We start from the raw sequence: 5,733 nt of genomic DNA, 5'->3' as shown, positions 1-5,733 counted from the left end.
TTGCGTTCTTGTATTTTTCATTGTGCACAGCCATTCTAAAGTAAGCAAAATATACGTCTTGTTCAAGAGAAAACAGTGTTGACGACCAATTTTAAGAATATACCCATCATGTACGGAACTGACCAATTAGAGCCTGCTGTCAAAATACAACAACGTCCCTGGGTGGGCTCGAACCACCAACCTTTCGGTTAACAGCCGAACGCGCTAACCGATTGCGCCACAGAGACATATCGCTGTTCTGACACGCACGGAGTTCTAACGGAGTTGAACGTCAGAATTTAGGAAATGTGCCACTTGTATGACTTTCTGTTACTCTTCCAGTCTCTCTATTTCTCAGTTGCAACCTGCTCATGACACGGTGACATTCTAAGCTCAGTGGCGTTTTCCCACTGAAAACAGAATGTTTGATGCCTAGCAATGGCAAGGCACCGTTTATAAAATGTCGTCTTTGTCTCATAGAAAAATATGAACAACATATTGAAAAACCGAGAATTAATTGAACCAGAGAATTATCGGTAGTTTCATGGATCAATCACTGGTTGGGAATTTTGCCGTTGGGCAAAAAGTTCTGAAATATTCAACATTTGGATATGTGCATTTAAAAGGATAATAATAATACTGATAATTCTAGGGTCATTCTGAAATGTTATACGAATATCCCTATCCTTTTGTGGGTAGTGTATTTCACCAAGTCAAAAATCTGAATAAAAAATAAAAATGCAATTAAAAAAGACATATAATGCTTTTAAAACATCCTGCGTAGACTCACCATTGACTCACAGAGAAATAATTGAAAATGTTTCCAATGGCACATGACAATGACAAATATGCATGTGTCATGGTTATTAATAAACATCTTACTGGATTTGCGTCATTAAACTGATTATTTTTTCCTTCTAATCACTTCCCTAATGAAACCGCGCCTGTGGGTCACGTGACGACAATCAGCCAAACGAGATGACGTAGCGGAAGTAAGTTGAACAGGAAGCAGGCGCGTTGCTCCGCTTCGCCAGCAGATGGCGCGAGTAGGCCGACAGCGGGCGCGGCGATTGTGTGGGAGAAATGCCACAATCACCGTCACCGCGGCGACTGCCTGGTCTCGGCCCGCCCCTGCGGTGCGACACGCCCCGGGTTGCTGCCTTTTGACAAAGCATTTATTTTGGTCGGAGCACATGGCAGCGAGAGCTGGTCCCTGTGAGAAGGTCCGGCGAGCAGCCACAGGTGGAGACAGAGTTGACGCTTGCTAGCACCGGACTACAACAGCTCACTCTGCGCCAGTTGGTGCTTCTAACTTGGCGGAGGACTCGTCCTAAGTTTATTTGTTGAAAACACTTGCTAGTTTTGTTTGTTTTTCTTCCTCTCTCGCAAATAGTCCACAGGTGGAGACGCCAACGCGCACTGCCCTAAAACTTCTCTCGGTGAGTAAACTTGACACCTTTGCCTCAACCTCCGCGACCCCAGTAGCTTAAACGTCTTTCATGTACCTGAAGTATTTATTTCAACTTGCCGTTAGGTTCCCATTTGATTCAAATGTGCTGTGTCGGCTATTCGAAATGCTGTCATTGTTAATCATTTAGTGTTGACCGAACTCATGAACATCGTGTCGTTTTTCCGTATATTGTATATCGCAAGTGGAAGTCTTCTTGGGTAATTGGCTGTAACCAATTGTAATAATTAGGGATCTGCGAGTATCGGTATTTGACCGCTACTGGCTTATTTCAAGGTATCGGGTACTCGTGGAGGCTGCACATTCCACCCACCGATACTTAAGGCAAATAAAAAAGTCCTCCAAGCCAGTAGTTGGCGTTACATTGCAGCAGTTTGACACCTTGGCTAATCAGAAAGGTCTTTGTTCAGAATTATCTGTCATTGTGTTGATAATTGATATTTTATGTATCAAAGGTACTAGTGGTATCGATGAGTACGTAAGAGTGAATGCTGATATCAGTCTGGGGAAAAACAAAAGGTGATCTCTCACATCCCGAGTAACAATCAAGCGCCTCTGGCCACGCAAAGTGTGGCGTCTTGTGTAGACCGAACACCTCAACAGCCTGAACTCATTAAGCAGTCACAATGATTTGTGGAGGGTCCAGCATCTGGGCTGCCAGGTGCAGGGGTTATAAATGGCGGTGTTAACCACTTCACCACTTAACTGCTATGTTCTGTCCTCGCCTTATAATGCTGGCGGTGATCGCTCTCAAATAGCAGACAGTTCAAGTGGGCTCTTCCTTGCTTCTCATTCTTTACAAAAAAACAAAGTGTCTAGACATGACTGCACCTCCAGTTTGGAAATGAACAGTTCCGGTGTTACTTTGCAAGTGCAAGTGCAAAAAACGGGCAGGTTGTTGTGGCTTTTCACAGGGTGGACCTTGCAAGCCAGCAGGAAGTCGCTTTTATCAGTACAGAGACTTGAATGATCAAAGTTTCTTCCCGTCTACAGCTGAGGTTTTGTTTTTCTCTGTGTCACATGGCTTTTCCCAGAAATAACACATGGTGTGATGCCAACGATGTTTCCACCGCTTCAGAAAGCTTTTTGCTCACCCAGCATCAAATGTGGCTGAATAGTCAGTGTCCCCCCTGATGCAGGATCATTCGAGAAGGCTCATGTATAGAACAAAGTGAATAGGGATAAATAGCGAGTGCAGAGGATGTGGCGAACCAGCCAGATTGCGCTGCACTACAATGCGGAACCTGTGAACAGCGGTAAAACGGGGGGGTGGGAAGTCACTGTGTATAAGTAGAACCAAGACTTCACTGGCAGCAGAGCTGCAGGCCCAATTATGCTTGTAATATTTGACACTGGCATTTTACAACATGCTCTCCCTGTTTTACAAGGGCGTGGCCCTCACAAATCACAGGTATGTCCCTGTCAGCGATCACACTGGATGACACATGAGGCGTTAGCCATAAAAGCCACATTAAATGTGTGAGAAGCACCTCGACCAACACCCTCTGACTTGATTTGTTATTGTTCGATATTTTCCCATCTCCCTGGCGACTGCAGCTAAAAATCACCGAAGGGGTGTGATGAATGAATAAAATGAATGTTATTTTATGCAGTCCAGACTCCAGGGAGAGGCTTGTGGTTGCATTCCTCTTGTTTTATTCAGCGGGTGTGTACTGTAGTCGCAGGTAGGTTTCGACCTGTCAGAGCGCAGCGCGGCACACTGCGGCGCTGTCGAAGCCCACACAGGCCTCCCGCTCCAGTATGAAGCATCTGTTTTGTTCATCAGCCTTGCTTTTTTTTTTTTTTTTTGGGGGGGGGTTAATTCTGACCCAGTGGATTTTTGTCCAAACATCAAGAAACAAACACCCTCATTCAGGGAGAAGGTGAATGTGTTGATATAAGTGTCTGCTTATACTGATGTCTGCTTAGTCACTCTAATGCTGTTCATTCTTTCAGTGTCTGCTTTCCTCCACATCAACCTACAACACATTTTTGTGTGTGTGTTGCACAACCCATTTTATAGTCTTATAATTTGAACTGCAATTTTAAACTCAAACCACTATTCAGTTTATCCAGAAAATGTTGAAAAGTATCGGTGGACTTTCATACAAAGTTCTGTATAAGGGTCCCTAACCCCTGGGCCGTAGACCCATACGGGGGCCAGCACAGAGAGACTGAAGAAAAAATATTTTACTGATCATCAGTTTCATTTTGAAAATCGGTTGCATCCGCCAGTCAAAAATGCTCATCTCGGTAATGTGACATGAACAACAGTAAGCCCACAAAGCTATCAAAAATGAGGTTAAAAAAAAAGCAAATGTTTGGAGAGCGTCTTCATAAAGGAGTGTAGGCCAAATGAGACAGAAGAGCTTAGAACGTCGAAGAAAAATTTAGCTGTATTAGAGACAAGACAGGCAGACCTACCTAAGGTAAGGGTTTATTGCTACAGGTGATTTCCACGAACCAACCTGCTTCATATTTGGCGACAGGCTGGCAAATGAGGCAAAGAAATAAGCCACCAATCTTCTTTGGCACATGGAGTCGAAGCATCTGACATTAAAAGACAAGCCTCTGGAGAGTTTGGAAAGAAAAAAAAAGATGACCCCAAAATGGGTCCTTCAAGAGAAACAAGTGCAGGGGTCCCACTAATAACAACTACATTCAGCGTACCTATTGAACCTGCAAACATCAACTGGCATTTGTATTATTTTTATTTTTTCTTCAGCACTTTACAAACACACTTTCGGTCATTGTAAGTATGTGAAATACAAATCAAAATGAATGTTCCTGAAGAATGCAGTCATTGTCAGCCCTACCACTCTTGGCAATTACACACTCATTTACTAACTTGTGCTAGCAGGTTTCACTCGTTCTGCACTATTACACGTTCCAGCAAATATGAGTTAAGTCTTGTTTCTGTGGGCATCAGCCAAAGTGACTCCCACAAATTTGCTCTCGGTGGCAAACTTTACATTTCATCCCTCTCCATTTTGACTCCAAACACTGTGCATAGGAAGGCGTGCAAGATGTTGTGATTTACCTGGACAGAGTGTTTCCAAATTAAGCAATATCACCAAGAAGATGCACAAATATCGATAATACAGAAGCCATATTTGTAGAACCCTCGAGGCGCTGCATGTTGAAGCAGCAACTTGAATTTAACATTCAGATAGTCCTGCTGTGCTCCCTCACAATTACTCCGTATGTTTTACCCTGAAGGGACAAGCTCTCATAATTGTTCCAAAACGACTTTACACATTAGCCAGTGTGAATTTATGCAACTGAAATTCTTCTTAGAAAATATGTGCCAGTGACAAGAATAGAGCAAATTGATGACTGTTGCAACATCTTCTCACTCCTGTTCTTTAAACACAATAGCAACATGGAGTTCAGCAACCTTGGTGCCAAATAGAATAAATAACACCTGATGGAGTATACTTTAAAAAAGGCTTGGAATATACTGTATCTAATATGAGTAAGAAGTGGTCATCATGATTTTACTATAATCCAATTTTAAAAAAATTGTTTGTTGTTTACAGGGCTGTTCTTGTACAAGCAAAATAAGTTTAAGGTAGTCCTGGCATGTTGGGAGTCCTCCAACTTATTTTTACGCTTTTTTTTTTTCTCTAATAGGAATCAAAGTTGGCTTGGAAACACTTATCCTCTTTGCCATCATTGGTGTGATTGCCTTCTGTGGTGGCATCACATAACAAAAACCAAACATGAGAAAACGGAAAAAGAAAACTGCTGGGAGAGTTAATGCTTTAGATTTAGGGTTTCACAAACTTTATTTTGAGACCTAAATTAGACATTTGGTTTGTGTCCGGGACTGAAACTTGAAGTTGTTTTCCTGAAACCTTTGGGTCAGTTTTATATCCGTGCAACTGTAGGTGCATATGAAGTTGGATGTTCAAAAACAAATACATTTGCCTTGCACTTTTTCAGAAGTTGTGGTTTTTTTTTTTCATCCATTTCCATCTGCCTCTATGCGGCTCAGCTGATGTTGAACTGCAATCCAAATTGTGGTTTCATGAAAATATTTCCTCCTATTGTTTGAAAGTGTTGAATTGTGTTCAAAGTGGTGGGGCAGCAATAGCTAGATGTTACCAGAACAGCAGCCACCTTTTATGAATGTCTTTTATCTAACTGAACCAAAAGTGCTTGGCATGTGCCTCATCAAACAGTTCAGCACTTACAACGGCTGAAATAAGTGTTTAACACATCACCATTTTTCTCATTGAATATATTTCCCAAGGTGCTATTGACTTGAAAATTTCACCAGATGT

At 42.3% G+C, this 5,733-nt stretch overlaps 1 protein-coding gene and 1 non-coding gene across 2 annotated transcripts in view; one reads left to right on the top strand and one right to left on the bottom strand.

Moving 5' to 3' along the window:
• Window positions 1-153: 153 nt before the first annotated feature.
• trnan-guu (transfer RNA asparagine (anticodon GUU)) lies at window positions 154-227 on the bottom strand. Its single transcript has one exon. It is a non-coding gene; the product is annotated as a tRNA-Asn (tRNA).
• A 919-nt stretch (window positions 228-1,146) lies between these two features.
• The window catches only part of pdlim2 (PDZ and LIM domain 2 (mystique)), a 31,601-nt gene continuing 27,014 nt past the window's right edge, over window positions 1,147-5,733 (top strand). The window contains exon 1 of the mRNA XM_061768514.1: window positions 1,147-1,418. The gene's annotated coding sequence lies outside the window, so the exon portion shown is untranslated. The remainder of the gene's footprint in view (window positions 1,419-5,733) is intronic.

This window comes from Phyllopteryx taeniolatus, chromosome 3, assembly GCF_024500385.1.
Source record: "Phyllopteryx taeniolatus isolate TA_2022b chromosome 3, UOR_Ptae_1.2, whole genome shotgun sequence".
Classification (NCBI taxonomy): Eukaryota; Metazoa; Chordata; class Actinopteri; order Syngnathiformes; family Syngnathidae; genus Phyllopteryx; species Phyllopteryx taeniolatus.
The sequence above is the reverse complement of the archived record's forward strand: the minus strand, read 5'-3'. Positions and strand labels throughout refer to the sequence as shown.